The 25,498-nt window shown below is 41.0% G+C and overlaps 1 non-coding gene and 1 pseudogene across 1 annotated transcript; one reads left to right on the plus strand and one right to left on the minus strand.

Moving 5' to 3' along the window:
* Positions 1-25,498, plus strand: part of LOC130949535 (guanosine deaminase-like) — an 82,257-nt pseudogene that overhangs the window by 24,255 nt on the left and 32,504 nt on the right.
* LOC130953484 (small nucleolar RNA R71) lies at positions 16,512-16,619 on the minus strand. Its single transcript, XR_009075654.1, has one exon. It is a non-coding gene; the product is annotated as a small nucleolar RNA R71 (small nucleolar RNA).

Genomic DNA, 25,498 nt, shown 5'->3' on the forward strand with positions numbered 1-25,498 from the left:
CAAGCTACTGACATTAAAGAAGCGCTTGTTGGGAGGCAACCCAATGTTATATTTTATCTAATTTCCTTTGTTATTTTATGTTTTCTATAGGTTGATGATCATGAGAAGTCACAAAATCAATTGAAAAAGCAAAAACAGAAAGAAAAACAGGAAGAAAAACAGCACACCCTGGAGGAAGAAACCACTGGCGTTTAAACGCCAGTGAGGCTAGCAGATGGGCGTTTAACGCCCAGTCTGGCACCATTCTGGGCGTTTAACGCCAGAAAGGGGCAGCAGACTGGCGTTAAATGCCAGGAAAGGGCAAGAACCTGGCGTTAAACGCCAGAAATGGGCACCAGCCCGGCGTTTAACGCCAGATTTGGCACAGAACGCAAATTTTCTTGCCACTTGGTGCAGGGATGACTTTTCCTTGACACCTCAGGATCTGTGGACCCCACAGGATCCCCACCAACCCCACCACCCCCTCTCTTCTTCACCCATTCACCACTCACATCCATCCTTCATAAAACCCCACCTACCTCACCATTCAAATTCAAACCACTTTCCCTCCCAAACCCACCCATAATGGCCGAACCACAAAAGCCACCTCCCTCTCCTCTATTTCTTCTTCTTCTACTCCCTTCTTTCTTCTTTTGCTCGAGGACGAGCAAACCTTTTAAGTTTGGTGTGGTAAAAGCATTGCTTTTTGTTTTTCCATAACCATTTATGGCATCCAAGGCCGGAGAAACCTCTAGAAAGAGGAAAGGGAAGGTAAAAGCTTCCACCTTCGAGTCATGGGAGATGGAGAGATTCACCTCAAGGGATGCACTTTCCTCCACAAGACTATTGGGAGCAACTGAACACCTCCCCAGGAGAATTGAGTTCCAACATGGGACAACTAAGGGTGGAGCACCAAGAACATTCCATCCTCCTCCATGAAATTAGAGAAGATCAAAGAATCATGAGAGAGGAGCAACAAAGACAAGGAAGCGACATTGAGGAGCTCAAGCACTCCATAAGACCTTCAAGAGGAAGAACAAGCCGCCATCACTAAGGTGGACCCGTTCTTTAATCTCCTTGTTCTTTATTTTCCTTTTTTTTTCGAAAATTTATGCTTATGTTTGTCCATGTTTGTGTCATATGATCATTAGTGTCTTAGTGTCTATGCCTTAAAAGTTATGAATGTCCTATGAATCCATCACCTTTCTTAAATGAAAACTGTTCTTATCACAAAAGAACAAGAAGTACAGGATTTCGAATTCATCTTTAAAACTAGCTTAATTAGTTTGATGTGGTGACAATACTTTTTGTTTTCTGAATGTATGCTTAAACAGTGCATATGTCTTTTGAATTTGTTGTTCATGAATGTTAAAATTGTTGGCTCTTGAAAGAATGATGAAAAAGGAGACATGTTACTGAGGATCTGAAAAATCATAAAAATGATTCTTGAAGCAAGAAAAAGCAGTGAATACAAAAAAAAAAGGGAAAAGAAACGAAAAAAAAGGAGAAGGGAGAAAAAGAAAAAGAAAGAAAAAGAAAGAAATAAAGTTGTGATCCAAGGCAAGAAGAGTGTGCTTAAGAACCCTGGACACCTCTAATTGGGGACTTTAGCAAAGCTGAGTCACAATCTGAAAAGGTTCACCCAATTATGTGTCTGTGGCATGCATGTATCCGGTGGTAATACTGGAAGACAGAGTGCTTTGGGCCACGGCCAAGACTCAATAAGTAGCTGTGTTCAAGAATCATTATACTTAACTAGGAGAATCAATAACACTATCTGAGTTCTGAGTTCCTATAGATGCCAATCATTCTGAACTTCAAAGGATAGAGTGAAATGCCAAAACTGTTCGGAGGCAAGAAGCTACTAGTCCCGCTCATCTAATTTGGAGCTAAGTTTCATTGATAATTTGGAGTCTATAGTATATTCTCTTCTTTTTATCTTATTTGATTTTCAGTTGCTTGGGGACAAGCAACAATTTAAGTTTGGTGTTGTGATGAGCGGATAATTTATACGCTTTTTGGCATTGTTTTTAGTATGTTTTTAGTATGATCTAGTTAGTTTTTAGTATATTTTTATTAGTTTTTAGTTAAAATTCACTTTTCTGGACTTTACTATGAGTTTGTGTATTTTTCTGTGATTTCAGGTATTTTCTGGCTGAAATTGAGGGTCCTGAGCAAAAATCTGATTTAGAGGCTGAAAAGGACTGCAGATGCTGTTGGATTCTGACCTCCCTGCACTCGAAGTGAATTTTCTGGAGCTACAGAAACCCAATTGGTGCGCTCTCAACGGCATTGGAAAGTAGACATCCTGGGCTTTCCAGCAATGTATAATAGTCCATACTTTGCCCGAGATTTGATGGCCCAAACCGGCGTTGCAAATCAGCCTCAGAAATTCCAGCGTTTAACGCTGGAACTGGCATAAAACTTGGAGTTAAACGCCCAAACTGGCATAAAAGCTGGCGTTTAACTCCAGAAAAGGTCTCTACACGAAAATGCTTCATTGCTCAGCCCAAGCACACACCAAGTGGACCCAGAAGTGGATTTTTTCGTCATTTACTCATTTCTGTATACCCTAGGTTACTAGTTTACTATTAATAGGATCTTTTGACATTGTATCTGTACCTCATGACACTTTACACGTTTCTTTGTGTACTTTCCACAGTATGAGTCTCTAAACCCCATGGTTGGGGGTGAGGAGCTCTGCTGTGTCTTGATGGATTAATGCAATTACTACTGTTTCTTATTCAATCATGCTTGCTTCCATTCTAAGATATCACTTGTTCTTAACCCGGATGAATGTGATGATCCGTGACACTCATCATATTCTCAACTATGAACGTGTGCCTGACAACCACCTCCGTTCTACCTTAGATTGAGTAGATATCTCTTGGATTCCTTAACCAGAATCTTCGTGGTATAAGCTAGAACTGATGGCGGCATTCAAGAGAATCCGGAAGGTCTAAACCTTGTCTGTGGTATTCTGAGTAGGATTCAATGATTGAATGACTGTGACGTGCTTCAAACTCCTAACAGGCGGGGCGTTAGTGACAGACGCAAAAGAATCACTGGATTCTATTCCGGCCTGACCGAGAACCGACAGCTGATTAGCCTATGCTGTGACAGAGCATAGGAACGTTTTCACTGAGAGGATGGGAGGTAGCCACTGACAACGGTGAAACCCTGCATACAGCTTGCCATGGAAGGAGCCTTGCGTGTTTGATGAAGAAGACAGTAGGAGAGCAGAGATTCAGAGGATGGAGCATCTCCAAAACCCCAACCTATTCTCCATTACTGCATAACAAGTACTTATTTCATGTTCTGTTACTTTTCACAATCAATCCTGATAATTTCTGATATCCTGACTAAGATTTACAAGATAACCATAGCTTGCTTCAAGCCAACAATCTCCGTGGGATCGACCCTTGCTCACGCAAGGTATTACTTGGACGACCCAGTGCACTTGCTGGTTAGTTGTGCGGGATTGCAAAAGTGTGATTGTAATTTCGTGCACCAGCATGCAACCTCAATACATAATCACACAACTAGAACCGCCACTTCTCCTAATCTTTTGCTTGCCTCAAAATTGTTTAATTCCTCAATCCTTCTTTACAAAGGACTATCATGTGATGCATTTTTTTGACATATTGAGTGCAAACAAGTTTTGGAGAGTATAGTGTTGTAAATGATCAAACATCTTGATTATTGAATTGCAGAAAAACTATACTATGCAGTCAGACAGGGGTATTATGTAACTTTCAATTTAGCAGCATCTGATACAAAATAATCACTGAACAATACAACCTTTTGGAGTTCGCTTGCTGCCCTCTTCCTCATCATCATCATTGCTGGTCTTCACATTTCTCTTTCATTCCCTTGATTGATGATGCTTAATCTTTCCAAAAGCTTGTATGATGCTCTGCAATGATATTGAAAGTTGCTTGTTCCCCAAGCACTTGAATGAAGAAATGGTTAGCTTGCATGATTTATTTGTGGGCTTTTGAACTTACTTTGGTGTGGAAACACCAAACTTAGTACCTTGCCAATGGTTCTCATGCATCAAATTAACCATGTGTGAAACTCTTTTTTTTTTTCAAAAGCAATAAAACTGAAAACTAGGAAACAGCAAATAGTTAACTAGTTCATCCAATATGCTTGAAGCCAGCATTATGCAGAAAGTGGGAATGTGTTTTATGATGGGATTTTGGTGGAACACCAAACTTAGAATCCTTCATTCTCCTTTATATTGTTTTGGTGTGAAACACCAAACTTAGCTTCTTGCAATCTAGATAAAACTAATTAACCTTTTTATTGAAATAGATATGAAAAGATGGTTACCTCCGGTTGGGTTGCCTCCCAACAAGCGCTCTTTTATTGTCACTAGCTTGACATCCTCTGTGCTTGCTCAGCTCAGATTCTGAGCTTCCTTCTCCTTATCCCATTGTCCTCCTAAGTGAGGCTTTGCTTTGTGATATTCATCCTGGATGAGTGATTCTTTTCCTTTAGCCCTCTTCTCACTCATTTCTGTGAGGTTCTTAGCTAATTGTTCCATTTGCCTCTCAATTCTCCCGAGTGAGACCTCATGGTTCTTGCTTATCATCTCTTGATGTTTCATTATTCTTTTTACTAAAATTTTCAGATTAGTGATCCTCTGAGAGTCTTGTGAGATTGGTTGGTTGTTAGGTGTTGGGGGTTGGAAGGGTGGGTAGTGTGGTGGTATGCAGTGATTGTTGTTTGTATGGTGGTTTTTTTGCAGGTTTGGGAAATTGGGGTTGTTGTAATTGAAGTCCCCTTGTTCCTGATGTTGAGATCCCCTCATTCTTACATAAGAATGTGGCTTCCATGGTGGAAATTGTGCATTCAATGTAGTAGAATGGAGAAAATCAATTTGTCTAGCTATTGACTCCAAATGTTGCTGAGTTTGCTGGTGTAGCTGTTTGTTTTGATTCATGAATGCCTTCATTCCTTCAAGATACATTACATCCTTTTCTGAAATTGTATTCTGTGGTGTCTCAATTGAGTGTTGGTTATTGGCTCTCTTGTCATTGAACTCTGCAGTTCCTTGGCTAGTTGCTATTGCTTTGAGCAGGTCATCTGAGAAGTAATCCACCGCTCTTCTTGTTTCTGAGGTTAATCCTTCATAGAATGCTTGGAAACCCACTTTATCAGTTGCTTTCTTGTATCTTTCCCATGCCATGAAGAGTGGTTCTTATTCTCTTTGTGTGAATGGATGTTCTCCCTCTTTCAACTTGATGGTCTGTTGGGATGAGGAGAATTTGGCCAGAAATTTGGTAACCAAATCGTCCCAACTAGTAATACTTCCATGGGGAAAGGTTTCGAACCATTGTGCAGCTTCATCCCTTAGTGAGAAGGGAAATAACAAGAGCTTACAGGTGTCATGATTTACACCATCGGGGTTGACAGAACCACAAGTCCTCAGAAAAATGGATATATGCTGTTCAGGATCTTCCAATGGGTTTCCGCTGTAGGAACAATTTTTCTTGATTAATGTGATGAGTTACGGTTTCATGTCGTGGTGTTCTTCTTTCTCAGAGACTCCTTCTTCAATGATAACCTTCCTTTTGGTTTTTCCTTTTTTTGTGACATACAAATCAACACAAGGAACACACTATGATTCTCTTGAAAATTGAGTGTAGTCAGTTGAGACAAAACTTCAAACAGTTAGTGGGTTAGTCAAAAATTAAAGAAAAAGTGCTTGATCTAGATCTCTACTTCACTTAATCATTGTCAATCTAATCAATCCCCGGCAACGGCGCCAAAAACTTGATGTGCGGAAAACGATCCGACACAAAACTCACCGGCAAGTGCACCGGGTCGCATCAAGTAATAATAACTCACGGGAGTGAGGTCGATCCCACAGGGATTGAAGGATTGAGCAATTTTAGTTTAGTGGTTGATTTAGTCAAGCGAATCAAGATTTGGTTGAGTGATTTGTGATTTGCAGAATTTAAATTGCATAGAAAGTAAAGGGAATGGGTAAATTGCATGAAATTAAAGAGAACTGAAATTTAAAGTGCTGAATCTTAAAATGCAAGAAATTAAATGGCAGAAACTTAGAACGCAAGAAATGTAAATTGCAGGATCTTAAAGTGCAAGAAATGTAAATGGCTTGAATTGTAAAGGGAATTGGAAATTTGATTTGCAGAAATTAAACAAGGAAAAGTAAATTGCAACAAACAGAGAAATAGAAGATGACTTGGATTGAATCGGATCTTAAAACAGAAATGTAAATGAACATGAAAAGCATTAAACAGAGGATGTAAATGGGAAATCCAGATCTCAGGACTCAAGAGACTAGATAACCAAGTCTAGATCTCAATGCCTTCCTAGATCCAACAAGAACAATTGCAAAGGAAATGTAAATTGTAAAGAAAGTAGATGAAGAGCAATTAACAGAAACGGGAATTCAATTAAGCAGAGAATTAAACAAGATCCCAAGGTGAGATTGAAACAGAAGTTCTTCAATTCTCCACCCAAGATCCGAAGCAAGAAAAGTAAAGAGTATTCAAGCAAGAACAAGGAAGAAGAGAGATCAATTCTCCTCCCAAATTCCCTTGAATTAAAACAACAATCCAAAAAATGTAAAGTGAGCTCTCTACTAAGTGCACTCAATCAAAACTGAAAAGAAAAAGCTCCCCGAAAAACTTAAATCCTATGTTATTTATACACTTTCTTCAAATGGTCTTCAAGCCTTGAATTGGGCCTTTGCTCGTGATGGAATTGGGTTGATAGAGGCCTTGGTTGATTGCTCTTGGAGTTGGGGAGAGAACCAAAGTGAACCGGGTTTGGAATCATGAAAGCTTGAGTAAAAGTTTGAGTAAAAGTTTGAGGCAAACTTTTACTCAAACTTTTCATATCAGCCACCCCATCCTTGCTGCTACCAACGTTTGGGCCAAAGTTTGGGGTCAAACTTTTGCTCAAACGTTGGCTACCCCTTGCACACTCATGGCGCCAACGTTTGCCAAAAAGTTTGAGGCAAACGTTGGCGCAAACTTTTGCTCTCCAGGGTGTTGATTTGTGATGCCAACGTTTGCCAAAAAGTTTGAGGCAAACGTTGGCTCAAACTTTTCTCCCAAAAGTTTACGCAAAAGTTTGAGGCAAACCTTTGGTCAAGCTTTTTGCTCTCTCGTTCATTTTCACTTATTCCAAAAGTTTGAGCAAAAAGTTTGAGGCAAACTTTTGCTCAAACTTTTTGTCCTCTCTTCCTCCTAGCCATTCCTTCTTGCTTCATCCTTTCTCCAAGCTTTCTTCACCTATCATTAATCAACCAACCACATCAAAGCTATGCTCAAAATCATGAGATATTCATTCTTTCATAATATGTGACAATTATAGCATAAAACCTCATGAAATTGCATTAATTCATCTATGGTTGATTAAATCAAAGGAGACATGAAAATCTACCCAATTGGCTTGCTTATGGCTCAAGAAAGTGCATAATTCAATTGAAAACAAAAGAAAAAGGCTAGTGAAACTAGGCTAAGATGACTTGTCATCAGTATTAAACAGGTTTTATGTAGAATCAGAGTATGAGTTATACCTGGGTGTTCCAGTGTATTTATAATGGTGAGGAGTGACCTCTCTGGAGATAAGATAGTTATCTTATCTTATCTTATCTTATCTTTGAGTGAAGTCATCTTTATCTTTAGGGGAACCGCCTTTATCTTTCTGGGTTTTGGCTGCCTTTAGATTGGGCTGTGTTCCTTCGTTTTGGGTCTACTTTGGGCTTCTTTGGTAATTTGGCCGAGCTCTTTGAGAAAAGGTCGGGCATTGGCCGAGCTCTTTGAGAAGAGGTCGGATAGTCTGACCTGAAGAGGTCGGTTGGCTTGTCGCTAAACATCCCGGGTCGGACAGCTTGACCCAGGGTATGAACAGTGCCCCTGCTTGAGTTCGATCTTTCCATGAGATCGTGCTTTTCAGAGCTTCGATCTCTTTGGAAGTCGTGCTCAAGCATCTATATGGCTTGTTTCTTCATTGCTTTGCAATCTTTGTAGATCTTCTATAGGTTTGGTACTTCACAGTCCAACCTCTTTTGAGTGGTAGTGTGGGTTTTCTACCCTTTCCTTCTGGATCACGCCTTGCTTTAAGCTTGTATTGACAACCCTCTGCTTTGGCGAAGTTATCCTTGCGGCTTGATATCCGGACTTTTAGTGATTTGTCCAATGACTTTTTAGTGTTCTTTATATAGAACCCTTTTTTAGTCTTGGATGATGTTCGTAGCCCTGTTTGAGATTGTGCCTTCATTGAGTGGAGTTGTATCCCTTTTGGCTAAGCACATTTGAGCCTTAAGTTGTTTCCAAACCTTTTGGCTTGTTCTTTTTCGAAGTCGTACTTGTGCCTCTTCTTGAGCTAACGTCGACTTGCATGACTTTGCCCCTGCTTGAGTTCGGACTTTTCCGTGAGACCGTGCTTTCAGAATTTCGATCTCTTCGGGGAAGTCATGCTCAAGCATCCTGACTTTGGTCAATCTTTGAGTAGTTTCTCCTTATGCGAGTCTGGTATTGCCCCTTTTATTTTGTTGAGGGGACTTTTCAGCCTTCTTCTGACTTGTTTATCTTCACTGCTCGGGCTTTTTAGTCATAATCCAACAACTTTTTAGGTAGTGTTCCGATGGGGAACCTTGTTATAGTCTGTTTGGATGACTTTTTAGCGCCGTTTTGATTTGTGCGTTTGCCTTTTAAGTAATGTCTTTTTTCAAGACTTCGTACCTTTTAGCAAAGCATTCCTGGCCTTCCTCTGGCTGTTTGCAAGATGTCTTTGTCACTTTTTGTGGATCTTCATGGAGTGTCGGTACTTTTGTTGTCCGACCTCTTTTGATCACTTCTGGTTTCGTCCACTTTCTACTTAGTCGAGGTGGTCCTTGGGGCTAACTTTTCTGACGACTTTTTAGTGTTCTTGTAGAACTCCTTTTAGTCAGTCTGAACGATTTTGATAGCCTTGTCGTGGAGCCGTGGCTTTTTTTTGGGCGGAGCTATGTCCTTTTAGCGCACATTTTTCGTTTGTCCGATTTCTCTTGTCGATCCTTCTTTAGCTTTTGCTGGTTCGACTTCTTCTTGTCGGTCCAAGCTGTAGCTTTTGTTGGTCCGACCTCTTCTTGTCGGTCCAATCTGTAGCTTTCGTTGGTCCGACTTCTTCTTGTCGGTCCGAGCAGTAGCTTTCGTTGGTCCGACTTCTTCTTGTCGGTCCAATCTGTAGCTTTCGTTGGTCCGACTTCTTCTTGTCGGTCCGAGCTGTAGCTTTTGTTGGTCCGACTTTTTCTTGTCGGTCCGAGCTGTAGCTTTTGTTTTTTGGGCCGACTTCGTCATGTCAGACCCTGTCGAGTTGCTTGGTAATCCTCTTTCTTGGACCTTGTTCAGGTCTCTTTTCAGGAATTATTTTGGTAACTTTTGTAGGAGACCGACTTTGTTAGGTCGATCTCTTCTAAGTTATTTTTGTAATCCTCTTTCTTGGACCTTTGTCAGGTCTCTTTCAGGGATTACTTTTATAACTTGTCTTGTAGGAGACCGACTCCGTTAGGTCGATCTCTTCTAAGTTATTTTTGTAATCCTCTTTCTTGGACCTTTGTCAGGTCTCTTTTAGGGATTATTTTTATAACTTGTTTTGTAGTAGGAGTCCGAATTCGTTATGTCAGTCTCCTTTAAGTTATAGCGTAATCCTCTTTCTTGGATCTTTGTCAGATCTCTTTCAGGGATTACTTGTATAACTTTTCGTTTTGGGCTGACTTTGTTATGTCGTGCCCTTCTAAGTTAAATTAATCCTCTTTAATAGGGTTGGCCAGACCTCTTTCCAGGATTTAGTTATAACTTGGGTTGACTTGGTCCGACTTCTGAACGTCGGCCAGTCTTTAAGTTATTATTTTAGCTATCCGTAAGACCTCGTCAGGTTCTTTTTTGGATTGCTTTCGATAACTTCTTACATTATTCTGTGTTCATCTTTGCCGATTTGTAGAAAGTGGTTGGCATCTTTAGATCGTCTTTTGGGTGAATCGCGTTTTCACCTTTATCGGACGGTTATCTTTATCGTGATCGTGCAGTGAAATTGTTTTTCACTTTCTGCCGATCTGTTGCTTTATAATCAGGCGATGAACTCTGCTTTCACTTTTTTGCCGACCTTGTCAAAATTGGGCGATGAATTCTGGTTTCATCTTTGCCGACTTTTATCATGATCGGGCGGTGAATTTGGTTTTCACCCCGCCGAGTCGTGATCCGGCAGTGAAATTTGCATTTCAGATTAATGCGTCTTGGTATAGCAGTGAATTTTGTTTTCACTTTGTCAAAATCAAATGGTGAATTCGGTTTTCATCGTGGTCGGGCAGTGAAGTTGGTTTTCACCTTGCCGACTTGTCGCTTTGTAATCGGACGATGAGTTTGGTTTTCATCTTGCCGACTTTGTCGTGATCGGGCGGTGATTTTGGTGTTTCACCTTGCCGACCTGCCGTAGTCGGGCGTCTTGGTAGGAAACTTTTTAGGGAATCTGCAATCTTTTAAACAATAATATAAAGATAAGAGTGTGTACATGTTAGTACTTACCTTTCTAGGTCGGGCAATCTTTTTAGATCTCGGCCTGGCGCCCTTTTTAGATTGCAGGCATGCCATGACCTTGGTAGCTATTGCCCTTCGAGTTCGGACAGTCTGTAGCAACCTTTCCCCTGTTCTTCTAAACAACTTGGTATGGTCCTTTCCAGTTGGCTGCTAGCTTTCCTTTTCCAGGTCGAGTTGTTCCGATATCATTTCGGATTAGGATGAGGTTGTTATTGGCAAAGCTTCGATGTACTACCTTTTGATCGTAGCTTGAGGCCATTCGACGTTTTAACGCCTCTTCCTTGATCGGAGCTCTCTCTCAGACTCTTGGAAGTAGGTCGAGTTCTTTTCTTTTGGATTTGGGAGTTGACCTCTTCATTGTAGAAGATCATTCTGGGGGATCCTTCTTTGATCTCTACTGGGATCATTGCCTCCATTCCGTAAATCAATCGGAAGGGTGATTCCCCCGTGGTGAAGTGTGGAGTTGTCTGATATGCCCATAGGACTTGTGGGAGCTCTTCAGCCCAAGCTCCCTTTGCGTCCTGTAGTCTCCATTTTAACCTAGCTAGTATGACTTTGTTGGCAGCTTCTTCTTGTCCATTGGCTTGTGGGTGTTCTACGGATGTGAATTGGTGCTTGTAATAATGTTTCTGTACAAGAATTTCTGACTTTTTTGAGCAGTGGCATTAGCTAGGAGCTTTGCCTCAATCCATTTTATGAACACCCCTACAATGAGGAACTTGACTTGTCCCAATCCTTGGGGAAATAGTCCGAGGAGGTCGAGTCCCCTCTTTGCGAACGGCCAAGGTGATGTTACACTGATGAGCTCCTCTGGTGGGGCAATGTGGAAGTTGGCATGCTTTTTTATGTAAAGCTTTGACTTTGTATTTGGGTTTTTGCTCCGTTGTTGCCTCCAAAGGGTGCCCCTGGACCTTCGTGTGAGTCCTGGGGTTTCCCTTTTACTGTTGTATCTGACAACTGATATTTTGCTGTTATTGTTCAAGTTGTTGCCCGAGTTGTTTGGTAGTAACCCCATAGTTGACCTATGTCTTTGAGATGTATACTAAGATCCCGGACGGCATGTCTAATTGCCTGGATTCCATAGTTTTTTAATGCGTGTTACTGTGGCTGACCCTGAGTACATTCCTGAGATTGACTTGTTGTGGTCTTGTGATGTAGCCTGGATGAGGCTTCTGTTATTGCCCCCTAGTTTGGTGTTAGCTAGTTTTGAAAATGCATCAGCTCGAGCGTTCTGCTCCCGAGGTATGTGTCGTACCTCATATCCCCGAATTGTCCGAGCTGTTGGTGCTGGCTGGTTTTGAAAGTGCATTAGCTCGGGCATTCTGCTCCTGAGGTATGTGTCAGACTTCATGTTCCCGAGTTGTCTGAGTTGTTGGTACTGGCTGGTTTTGAAAATGCATCAGCTCGAGCATTCTATGTTTCTATGTGTCGGACTTTATTTTCCCCGATTTGCCCGAGCTGTTTTCTGTTTTTGTCCAGGGTCCCCCGAATTGTCCAAGATGTTCTCTGGTTTTGTCCAGGGTCCCCCGAATTACCCGAGGTATTTTTTGTGGTGGGATCCTCAGCTTGGTTGCTCCCTTCTATTTGAGAGGTGACTACTTGTGAATCATTGGACATGGTAAGCTCCTACCTTCTTAGCTAGCCTTAAACTAGCCAGTAGTGCCTCGTATTCAGCTTGGTCATTTGGCTTGATTTGGCTTCCCTGATCACTTTTCTATAATTACACATGCACCACTCCCGGTTTTGTTTGAAGAGTCATCCATGTAGAGTTTCCATTTTGTAGGAGTTCCCGGGGTGTCGGTGTACTCTGTAATGAAGTCAGCCAAATACTATGATTTGATGGCTGTCTGAGCTTTATGTCGAAGATCGATTTTGACTGCCCATTGTAGAATTCTTCCTGCTAAGTCTGTTTTCTTGTAGGATGCCTTCGATGGGCTGGTTGGTCCGAACTCTGATAGTGTGAGCTTGAAAGTATGGGTGGAGTCATCGAGAGGTGAGTATGGGGGCGTAGGCGAACTGCTCTATCTCTTGATAGTTTAGTTCGGCCCCTTGTAGGGCCTTGATGATGAAGTAGACAGATTGTTGCCCACTTTTGTCTTCTTTAACTAGTGATGAGGCTATTGCCCGACTTCCCATTACGAGGTATAATATGAGCTTTTCACTTTCCCTTGGTTGGGTAAGAATGGGTGGTTGCCCCAAGAATTTTCAAAATCCCGGAAGGCTTGTTTGCACCCCGTAGTCCTATTCAAACCTCTCTCCCTTCCTTAATATACCTCTTTGAGGTGTCCTTTGCGGGATGATTTAGAGATCCTTCCTCCTGCGAATCCTCCATGAACATGTCTCTCAGGGGTGTGAGGTGGACATTCAACTCGTTCGACCTCTTTGGTGTGAGACGTTCGACTTGTCTGACCTCTTTAGTGTGAGGTTGACCTTTGACTTGTCCGACCTCTTTGGTGTGAGGTAGACCTTCGACTTGTCCGACCTCTTTGGTGTGAGGTTGACCTTCAACTTGTCCGACCTCTTTGGTGTGAGGTGGACCTTCAACTTTGTCCGACCTCTTTGGTGTGAGGTGGACCTTCAACGCGTCCGACCACTTTGGTGTGAGGTGGACCTTCAACTTTGTCCGACCTCTTTGGTGTGAGGTGGACCTTCAACGTGTCCGACCTCTTTGGTTTTTGATTGGGCGAGTTGATGGGATCTTTTCAGTGTTGCCTATTTCTCAGTAGATATCCACAACAGACACCTGAAGGGGGTGTAATTGTGGTATTTTCTAGGCTTCTCTCCATGTTGATCTTCTTTTTTCTTGGACTCTTTATCCTTATCCCGAGAGGAGTAGGAATGTTCGGTTTTTGAGATCTATTCAAGTCGAGAGTTTTCCTCCATGTTGATGTACTTCTCTGCCCATTCCTGTACCTCGTTCCGAGATGTTTGGGTGCTTCTTGGATATTGAGTGGCTAAAAGGTCCTTCTCATAGACCATTGATGAGACCCCTGATAGCTGCTTCTGTTGGCAGACATTGTATGTCCAGACATGTTTTGTTGAATCTTTCCATGTAGTTGCGAAGGCTCTCTCGATCTTCTTGCTTGATCCTTAATAGGCTTGATGCGTGTTTGGCTTTGTCCTTCTGGATGGAGAATAACGGATTGCATCTGAGGCCTCCGTGAGATACATCCTGCTTCTGAAATTGCTAAGATGATAGCTTGGATCTGATGTGCCGTCGTACGGAGTCATGTTGGGAGCTTTGAAGTCCCTTGGGACCTTTAGCTTTCATGATCTCTTTGGTGAATGGGTCTTAATCTTTGTGGGGGCTATCTTCGTGACTGGATCGAGCCGTCTTGGTTTTGAGATCAGCTTCGAGTTTTAAGGGCTTATCTTTTAACTCTCGGCGTCGCCTAGTTTCCCTTCGAAGGTCCTTCTTGGCTTCCCGTTGATGCTCGGCTTCTTTTTTGAGTTGTTGGAGGCAGTTTTGTTGAGCTTGTAGTGCTTCCATGATTTCTGTGTTTGGAGGTTGCTTATCTCCCCTATTTTGGGGTGTGCTTTTGGGGGTGGCGTCCGCGTTTTTATGTGGCGTCTTGTTTTCTGGATCAGAATCGTGGTCGTTGTCATGGTTGTCCGCCATGGTGATGGGATGACTTCTATGTTCCCCGGCAACGGTGCTAATGTTCCGAGGGTTACCTGAAACTGTAGGTCGATCTCGGACGAGATCTTCTGTACTGGTCGGAGCTGTTGTGTCCGACTTGTTGGACTGGCTGAACTGCTGATCCTTCGTCACCGGAGGATGGGGGGTACCTGCAAAAGACTCCGATGCTTAAGTTAGCATGGGTATTAAACAGGTTTTATGTAGAATCAGAGTATGAGTTATACCTGGGTGCTCCAGTGTATTTATAATGGTGAGGAGTGACCTCTCTGGAGATAAGATAGTTATCTTATCTTATCTTATCTTATCTTTGAGTGAAGTCATCTTTATCTTTAGGGAAACCGCCTTTATCTTTCTGGGCTTTGGCTGCCTTTAGATTGGGCTGTGTTCCTTCGTTTTGGGCCTGCTTTGGGCTCCTTTAGTAATTTGGCCGAGCTCTTTGAGAAGAGGTCGGGCATTGGCCGAGCTCTTTGAGAAGAGGTCGGATAGTCTGACCTGAAGAGGTCGGTCGGCTTGTCGCTAAACATCCTGGGTCGAACAGCTTGACCCAGGATATGAACAGATACCTTTATTTTCTTTTCCACTTAATTTTCGAAAAATCCAAAAAATTACAAAATCATAAAAACCAAAAATATTCTCATGTTTCTTGTTGAGTCTAGTGTCTCATTTTAAATTTGGTGTCAATTGCATGTTTCTGTTCTTCTTGCATTCATTCATGTGTCTTAAGTGATCTTCAAGATGTTCTTGATGATCTTTGAATTCTCTTGACTTGAGTGTTTTGTTGTTTCTCATATGCATTCTCATTTGTTAGTGTCAATAGTATACAAACTTCTAAGTTTGGTGTCTTGCATGCATTGTTATTTGATTTTAGTTACATTTTGATTATTAAAAAATCCAAAAATTTTTTATCTGTGTCTTTTCAAGTCAATAATACAGAGAATTGAAGATTCAGAACATACAGCAGAGGAATTACATAGAAAAAGCTGGGCGTTCAAAATACCCAATGAAGAAGGAAAACTGGCGTTTAAATGCCAGCCAGGGTGCCTGGCTGGGCGTTTAACGCCCAAAAGGGTAGTGTTTTGGGCGTTTAACGCCAGGATGGCACAAGAGGGAAGATTTTGTTTTTTTTTCAATTTTTTTCAAGCTTTCAAATTTTTTTTCAAAATCAAATCTTTTTCAAATCATATCTTTTCAATCAAATCTTTTTCAAAATCAATTTCTTTCCATTTTCAAAAATACTTGCTATCAATTAATGATTTGATTCAACATTTCAAGTATGTTGCCTTTTCTGTTGAGAAAGGTTTAATGATTGAATCATATATTTTCTTGTTAGCCAAGTCATTAATTTTTAAAATCAAATCTTTTTAATTTGTTTTTCAAATTATATCTTCTCAATCACATCTTTTTAAAACCATAACTTTTCAATCATATCTTCTTAATCATATCTTTTTCAAAATAGTTTTCAATCATATCTTTTTGATTTATAATTTCAAAATCTTTTTCAAAAATCACTTGATTTCTTTTCCACTCTTAGTTTTCGAAAATCAATTATGGTTTTTCATAATGTTTTTAAAATCTTTTTAATTTATTTTCAAAAACTTCTTCCCCTCTTCTCACATCCTTCTATTTATGGACTAACACTATTCCTCAATGAACAATTCGAACCCCATCTCTTTTCATAAGTTCGAATTTTTCTACTTCTTCCTTCTATTTTTCTTTTCCTCTGACACCTCAAGGAATCTCTATACTGTGACATAGAGGATTCCATATTTTCTTGTTCTCTTCTCTTTCATATGAGCAGGAGCAAAGACAAAAGCATTCTTGTTGAGGCTGACCCTGAACCTGAAAGGACCTTGAAGCGAAAGCTAAGAGAAGCTAAGGCACAACTCTCTGTAGAGGACCTAACAGAAATCTTCAAAGAAGAAGAACCCATGGCAACCGAAAACAACAACAATGCCAACAATGCAAGGAAGGTGCTGGGTGACTTTACTGCACCTACTCCCGACTTCTATGGGAGAAGCATCTCTATCCCTGCTATTGGAGCAAACAACTTTGAGCTTAAGCCTCAATTAGTTTCTCTAATGCAACAGAATTGCAAGTTCCATGGACTTCCATTGGAAGATCCTCATCAGTTTTTAGCTGAATTCTTGCAAATCTGTGACACTGTCAAGACTAATGGGGTTGACCCTGAGGTCTACAGACTTATGCTATTCCCTTTTGCTGTAAGAGACAGAGCTAGGATATGGTTGGACTCACAACCTAAAGAAAGCCTGAACTCTTGGGAAAAGCTAGTCAATGCCTTCTTGGCAAAGTTCTTTCCACCTCAAAAATTGAGTAAGCTTAGAGTGGAAGTCCAAACCTTCAGACAGAAGGAAGGAGAATCCCTCTATGAAGCTTGGGAAAGATACAAACAATTAATCAGAAAGTGTCCTTCTGACATGCTTTCTGAATAGAGCATCATAGGTATCTTCTATGATGGTCTGTCTGAACTGTCCAAGATATCTTTGGATAGCTCTGCTGGAGGATCTCTTCATCTGAAGAAGATGCCTGCAGAAGCTCAAGAACTAATTGAAATGGTTGCAAATAACCAAATCATGTACACATCTGAAAGGAATCCTGTGAACAATGGGACGAATCAGAAGAAAGGAGTTCTTGAGATTGATACTCTGAATGCCATATTGGCTCAGAACAAAATATTGACTCAGCAAGTCAATATGATTTCTCAAAGTCTATCTGGAATGCAAGCTGCACCAGGCAGTACTAAGAATGCTTCATTTGAAGAAGAAGCTTATGATCCTGAGAACCCTTCAATAGAAGAGGTGAATTACATGGGAGAACCCTACGGAAACACCTATAATTCTTCATGGAGAAATCATCCAAATCTCTCATTGAAGGATCAACAAAGACCTCAATAAGGTTTCAACAACAATAATGGTGGAAGAAACAGGTTTAGCAATGGCAAGCCTTTTCCATCATCTTCTCAGCAACAGACAGAGAATTCTAAGCAGAACCACTCTGACTTAGCAACCATGGTCTATGATCTAATCAAAACCACTAAAAGTTTCATGACTGAAACAAGGTCCTCCATTAGGAATTTGGAGGCACAAGTGGGACAGCTGAGTAAGAGAGTTACTGAACTCCCTCCTAGTACTCTTCCAAGCAATACAGAAGAAAATTCAAAAGGAGAGTGCAAGGCCATCAACATGGCTGAATTTGGAGAGGAGGAAGAGACAGTGAACGCCACTGAGGAAGACCTCAATGGACATCTATTGGCCTCCAATGAGTTCCCTAATGAGGAACCATGGGAATCTGAGGCTCACACTGAGACCATAGAGATTCCATTGGATTTACTTCTGCCTTTCATGAGCTCTGATGAGTATTCTTCCTCTGAAGAGGATGAGTATGTCACTGAAGAGCAAGTTGCTAAATACCTTGGAGCAATCATGAAGCTAAATGACAAGTTATTTGGTAATGAGACTTGGGAGGATGAACCCCCTTTGCTCACCAAAGAACTGGATGACTTGTCTAGGCAGAAATTACCTCAAAAGAGACAAGATCCTGGGAAGTTTTCAATACCTTGTACCATAGGCACCATGACCTTTAAGAAGGCTCTGTGTGACCTAGGGTCAAGCATAAACCTCATGCCTCTCTCTGTAAGGGAGAAGCTAGGGATCTTTGAGGTGCAAGCTGCAAGAATCTCACTAGAGATGGCAGACAATTCAAGAAAACAAGCTTATGGACTTGTAGAGGATGTTCTGGTAAAGATTGAAGACCATTACATCCCTGCTGATTTCATAGTCCTAGATACTGGGAAGTACATGGATGAATCCATCATCCTTGGCAGACCCTTCCTAGCCACAGCAAAGGCTGTGATTGATGTTGATAGAGGTGAATTGATCATTCAAGTGAATGAAGAATCCTTTGTGTTTAAGGCTCAAGGATATCCCTCTGTTACCATGAACAGTAAGTATGAAGAGCTTCTCTCAAAACAGAGTCAAACAGAGCCCCCACAGTCAAACTCTAAGTTTAGTGTTGGGAGGCCACAACCAACTTCTAAGTTTGGTGTTGAACCCCCACATTCAAACTCTAAGTTTGGTGTTGGGAGGTTCCAACATTGCTCTGAGCATTTGTGAGGCTCCATGAGAGCCCACTGTCAAGCTACTGACATTAAAGAAGCGCTTGTTGGGAGGCAACCCAATGTTATGTTTAATCTATTTTCCTTTGTTATTTCATGTTTTCTGTAGGTTGATGATCATGGGAAGTCACAAATCAATTGAAAAAGCAAAAACAGAATGAAAAACAGGAAGAAAAATAGCACACCCTGGAGGAAGATCTTACTGGTGTTTAAACGCCAGTAAGGGCAGCAAATGGGTGTTTAACGCCTAGTCTGGCACCATTCTGGGCGTTTAACGCTAGAAAGGGGCACCAGACTGGCGTTAAACGCCAAGAAAGGGCAAGAAGTTAGTGTTAAACGCCAGAAATGGGCACCAGCTCGGCGTTTAACGCCAGAATTGGCACAGAGAGCATTTTTGCTCGCCACTTGGTGTACGGATGACTTTTCCTTGACACCTCAGGATCTGTGGACCCCACAGGATCCTCACCTACCCCACCACTCTCTCTCTTTTTCACCCATTCACCAATCACCTCAACACCTCTTCCCCAAAAACCCTTCACCTATCAAATCCCATCTTTCTCTTCACCACTCACATCCATCCTTCATAAAACCCTACCTACCTCACCATTCAAATTCAAACCACTTTCCCTTCCAAACCCACCCTCCCATAGCCGAACCCTACCCCTCTCTCCACCCCTATATAAACCCATCTTCACTCCTTCAATTTCAGACACCCTAAACACTACTTCTCCCCCTTTGGCCGAACCATAAAGCCATCTCCATCTCCACTATTTCTTCTTCTTCTACTCCCTTCTTTCTTCTTTTGATCGAGGACGAGCAAACATTTTAAGTTTGGTGTGGTAAAAGCATTGCTTTTTGTTTTTCCATAACCATTTATGGCATCCAAGGCCGGAGAAACCTCTAGAAAGAGGAAAGGGAAGGCAAAAGCTTTCACCTCCGAGTCATGGGAGATGGAGAGATTCATCTCAAGGGTGCTTCAAGACCACTTCTATGAAGTTGTGGCCTTGAAGAAGGTGATCCCCGAGGTCCCTTTCAAACTCAAAAAGAGTGAATATCTGGAGATCCGACATGAGATTCGAAGAAGAGGTTGGGAAGTTCTTACCAACCCCATTCAACAAGTCGAAATTTTAATGGTTCAAGAGTTCTATGCCAATGCATGGATCACCAAAAGCCATGATCAAAGTGTGAACCCGAACCCAAAGAATTGGCTTACAATGGTTCGGGGGAAATGCTTAGATTTTAGTCCGAAAAATGTAAGGTTGACATTCAACTTGCCCATGATGCAAGGAGATGAACACCCTTACACTAGAAGGGTCAACTTTGATCAAAGGTTGGACCAAGTCCTCATAGACATTTGTGAAAAGGGCGCTCAATGGAAGAGAGATTCAAGAGAGAAGCCGGTTCAATTAAGAAGGCATGACCTCAAGCCCGTGGCTAGGGGATGGTTGGAGTTTATCCAACGCTCAATCATTCCCACTAGCAACCGGTCCGAAGTTACTATAGATCGGGCCATCATGATTCATAACATCATGATTGGAGAGGAAGTAGAAGTTCATGAGGTTATAGTGCAAGAACTTTATAAGGTGGCGGACAAGTCCTCTACCTTGGCAAGGTTAGCCTTTCCTCATCTCATTTGTCACCTCTATTATTCAATTGGAATTGACATAGAGGGAGACATCCCCATTGATGAGGACAAGCCCATCACTAAGAAAAGGATGGAGCAAACATAAGATCCCACTCATCATGAAATCCCTGAGATACCTCAAGGGATGCACTTTCCTCCACAAAATTATTGGGAGCAAATCAACACCTTCCTAGGAGAATTGAGTTCCAACATGGGACAACTAAGGGTGGAGCACCAAGAACATTCCATCCTCCTCCATGAAATTAGAGAAGATCAAAGAATCATGAGAGAGGAGCAACAAAGGCAAGGAAGAGACATTGAGGAGCTCAAGCACTCCATAAGATCTTCAAGAGGAAGAACAAGCCGCCATCACTAAGGTGGACCCGTTCTTTAATTTCCTTATTCTTTATTTTCTTGTTTTTCGAATTTTATGCTTATGTTTATCCATGTTTGTGTCTTATGATCATTAGTGTCTTAGTGTCTATGCCTTAAAGTTTTGAATGTCCTATGAATCCATCACCTTTCTTAAATAAAAAATGTTCTTAATTGAAAAAGAGAAGAATTGCATGAATTTTAAATTTTATAACAGATTAATTATTTTGATGTGGTGGCAATACTTTTGTTTTCTGAATGTATGCTTGAACAGTGCATATGTCTTTTGAATTTGTTGTTCATGAATGGTTGGCTCTTGAAAGAATGATGAAAAAGGAGACATGTTACTGAGGATCTGAAAAACATAAAAATGATTCTTGAAGCAAGAAAAAGCAGTGAATATTCAAAAAAAAAGAGACAAACGAAAAAAAGAAGAAGAAAGAGAAAAAGAAAAAGAAAAAGAAAAAGAAAAAGAAAAAAAATAATAAAGTTGTGATCCAAGGCAAAAAGAGTGTGCTTAAGAACCCTGGACACCTCTAATTGGGGACTCTAGCAAAGCTGAGTCACAATCTGAAAAGGTTCACCCAATTATGTGTCTGTGGCAGTATGTAACCGGTGGTAATACTGGAAGACAGAGTGCTTTGGGCCACGGCCAAGACTCATAAAGTAGCTGTGTTCAAGAATCATCATACTTAACTAGGAGAATTAATAACACTATCTGGATTCTGAGTTCCTATAGAAGCCAATCATTCTGAATTTCAAAGGATAGAGTGAGATGCCAAAACTATTTAGAGGCAAAAAGCTAAAAACCCTGCTCATCTAATTAATACTGATCTTCATAGATATTTTTGGAATTCATTGCATATTCTCTTCTCTTTATCTTATTTGATTTTCAGTTGCTTGGGGACAAGCAACAATTTAAGTTTGGTGTTGTGATGAGCGGATAATTTATACGCTTTTTGGCATTGTTTTTAGTATGTTTTTAGTATATTTTAGTTAGTTTTTAGTATATTTTTATTAGTTTTTAGTTAAAATTCACTTTTCTGGACTTTACTATGAGTTTGTGTGTTTTTCTGTGATTTCAGGTATTTTCTGGCTGAAATTGAGGGTCCTGAGCAAAAATCTGATTTAGAGGCTGAAAAGGACTGCAGATGCTGTTGGATTCTGACCTCCCTGCACTCGAAGTGGATTTTCTGGAGCTACAGAAGCCCAATTGACGCGCTCTGAACGGCGTTGGAAAGTAGACATTTTGGGCTTTCCAGCAATGTATAATAGTCCATACTTTGCCCGAGATTTGATGGCCCAAACTGGCGTTCCAAATCAGCTCAAAACTGCCCGGCGTTAAACACCGGAACTGGCACAAGAATGGGAGTTAAACGCCCAAACTGGCACAAAAGCTGGCGTTTAACTCCAAGAAAAGTCTCTACACATGAAAGCTTCAATGCTCAGCCCAAGCACACACCAAGTGGGCCCGGAAGTGGATTTTTATGTCATTTACTCATTTCTGTAAACCCTAGGCTACTAGTTCTCTACAAATAGGACCTTTTGCTATTGTATTTGATATCCTTAGATCTTTGAATCTTTTGATCATTTTCGATCTTAGGATCATCTTTGGACGCTTAGTTCTTAGATCATTGGAGGCTGGCCTGACGGCCATGCCCTAGACCTTGTTCTTATGTATTTTTAATGGTGGAGTTTCTACACACCATAGATTAAGGTGTGGAGCTCTGCTGCACCTCGAGTATTAATGCAATTACTATTGTTCTTCTATTCAATTCAGCTTGTTCTTGTTCTAAGATATCACTTGTTCCTCAACTTGATGAATATGATGATCTGTGACACTCATCATCATTCTCACCTATGAACGTGTGCCTGACAACCACCTCCGTTCTACCTTAGATTGAGTGGATATCTCTTGGATCCCTTAATCGGAATCTTCGTGGTATAAGCTAGAATTGATGGCGGTATTCAAGAGAATCCGGAAGGTCTAAACCTTGTCTGTGGTATTCTGAGTAGGATTCAAGGATTGAATGACTGTGACGAGCTTCAAACTCCTGAAGGCTGGGCGTTAGTGACAGACGCAAAAGAATCACTAGATTCTATTCCAACCTGATTGAGAACTGACAGATGATTAGCCGTGCCGTGACAGGGTGTGTTGAGCATTTTCACTGAGAGGACGGGACTGTAGCCACTGACAACGGTGATGCCCAACATACAGCTAGCCATGGAAAGGAGTAAGAAGGATAGGATGAAGACAGTAGGAAAGCAGAGAGATGGAAGGGACAAAGCATCTCCATACGCTTATCTGAAATTCTCACCAATGAATTACATAAGTATCTCTATCCTTGTTTTATGTTTTATTCATAAATCATTCATGACCATTTGAATCTGCCTGACTAAGATTTACAAGGTGACCATAGCTTGCTTCATACCAACAATCTCTGTGGGATCGACCCTTACTCGCGTAAGGTTTATTACTTGGATGACCCAGTGCACTTGCTGGTTAGTTGTGTGAAGTTGTGATAAAGAGTTGAGATTACAATTGAGCGTACCATGTTGATGGCGCCATTGATGATCACAATTTCGTGCACCAGAGGACAAGCCCATCACTAAGAAAAGGATGGAGCAAACGAGAGATCCCACTCATCATGAAATCCCTGAGATGCCTCAAGGGATGCACTTTCCTCCACAAAACTATTGGGAGCAAATCAACACCTCCCTAGGACAACTAAGGGTGGAGCACCAAGAACATTCCATCCTCCTCCATGAAATTAGCGAAGATCAAAGAATCATGAGAGAGGAGCAACAAAGGCAAGGAAGAGACATTGAGGAGCTCAAGCACTCCATAAGATCTTCAAGAGGAAGAACAAGCCGCCATCACTAAGGTGGACCCGTTCTTTAATTTCCTTGTTCTTTATTCTCCTGTTTTTCGAATTTTTATGCTTATGTTTATCTATGTTTGTGTCTTATTACATGATCATTAGTGTCTTAGTGTCTATGCCTTAAAGTTATGAATGTCCTATGAATCCATCACCTTTCTTAAATGAAAAATGTTCTTAATTGAAAAAGAGAAGAATTGCATAAATTTTGAATTTTATTACAGATTAATTATTTTAATGTGGTGGCAATACTTTGACTTCTGAATGTATGCTTGAACAGTGCATATGTCTTTTGAATTTGTTGTTCATGAATGTTGGCTCTTGAAAGAATGATGAAAAAAGGAGACATGTTACTGAGGATCTGAAAAATCATAAAAATGATTCTTGAAGCAAGAAAAAGCAGTGAATACAAAAAAAACGAAAAAAACGAAAATAAAAAAAAAAGAAAAAAATAATAAAGTCGTGATCCAAGGCAAAAAGAGTGTGCTTAAGAACCCTGGACACCTCTAATTGGGGACTCTAGCAAAGCTGAGTCACAATTTGAAAAGGTTCACCCAATTATGTGTCTGTGGCATGTATGTATCCGGTGGTAATACTGGAAGACAGAGTGCTTTGGGCCACGGCCAAGACTCATAGAGTAGCTGAGTTCAAGAATCATCATACTTAACTAGGAGAATCAATAACATTATCTGGATTCTGAGTTCCTATAGAAGCCAATCATTCTGAATATCAAAGGATAGAGTGAGATGCCAAAACTGTTCAGAGGCAAAAAGCTAAAAGCCCCGCTCATCTAATTAATACTGATCTTCATAGATGTTTTTGGAATTCATTGCATATTCTCTTCTTTTTATCTTATTTGATTGTCAGTTGCTTGGGGACAAGCAACAATTTAAGTTTGGTGTTGTGATGAGCGGATAATTTATACGCTTTTTGGCATTGTTTTTAGTATGTTTTTAGTATGTTTTAGTTAGTTTTTATTATATTTTTATTAGTTTTTAGTTAAAATTCACTTTTCTGGACTTTACTATGAGTTTGTGTGTTTTTCTGTGATTTCAGGTATTTTCTGGCTGAAATTGAGGGACCTGAGCAAAAATCTTATTCAGAGTCTGAAAAGGACTGCAGATGCTGTTGGATTCTGACCTCCCTGCACTCGAAGTAGATTTTCTGGAGCTACAGAAGCTTAATTAGCGTGCTCTCAATTGCGTTGAAAAGTAGACATCGTGGGCTTTCCAACAATGTATAATAGTCCATACTTTGCCTGAGATTTGATGGCCCAAACAGGCATTCTAATTCAGCTCAAGAATTCTGGCGTTTAACGCCGGAACTGGCACAAGAATGGGAGTTAAACGCCCAAACTGGCACAAAAGCTGGCGTTTAACTCCAAGAAAAGTCTCTACACATGAAAGCTTCAATGCTCAGCCCAAGCACACACCAAGTGGACCCGGAAGTGGATTTTTATGTCATTTACTCATTTTTGTAAACCCTAAGCTACTAGTTCTCTACATATAGTACCTTTTACTATTGTATTCTCATCTTGGAGAGTTTTATACTATCTTAGATCACGTTTTGGGGGCTGGCCTCACGGCAATGCCTAGACCTTGTTCTTATGTATTTTCAACGGTAGAGTTTCTACACACCATAGATTAAGCTGTGGAGCTCTGCTGTACCTCGAGTATTAATGCAATTACTATTGTTCTTCTATTCAATTCAGCTTATTCTTGTTCTAAGATATCACTTGTTCCTCAACTTGATGAATGTGATGATCTGTGACACTCATCATCATTCTCACCTATGAACGTGTACCTGACAACCACCTCCGTTCTACCTTAGATTGAGTGGATATCTCTTGGATTCCTTAATCAGAATCTTCGTGGTATAAGCTAGAATCCATTGGCGGCCATTCAAGAGAATCCGGAAGGTCTAAACCTTGTCTGTGGTATTCTGAGTAGGATTCAGGGATTGAATGACTGTGATGAGCTTCAAACTCGCGATTGTGGGGCGTTAGTGACAGATGCAAAAGAATCACTGGATTCTATTCCGACATGATCGAGAACCGACAGATGAATAGTCGTGCTCTGACAGAGCGCGTTGAACATTTTCACTGAGAGGACGGGACTGTAGCCATTGACAACGGTGATGCCCAACATACAGCTTGCCATGGAAAGGAGTAAGAAGGATTGGATGAAGACAGTAGGAAAGCAGAGAGACGGAAGGGACAAAGCATCTCCATACGCTTATCTGAAATTCTCACCAATGATTACATAAGTATCTCTATCTTAATTTTATGTTTTATTTATCTTTTAATCATTAATC

Source organism: Arachis stenosperma, chromosome 9, assembly GCF_014773155.1.
Source record: "Arachis stenosperma cultivar V10309 chromosome 9, arast.V10309.gnm1.PFL2, whole genome shotgun sequence".
Taxonomy (NCBI): Eukaryota; Viridiplantae; Streptophyta; class Magnoliopsida; order Fabales; family Fabaceae; genus Arachis; species Arachis stenosperma.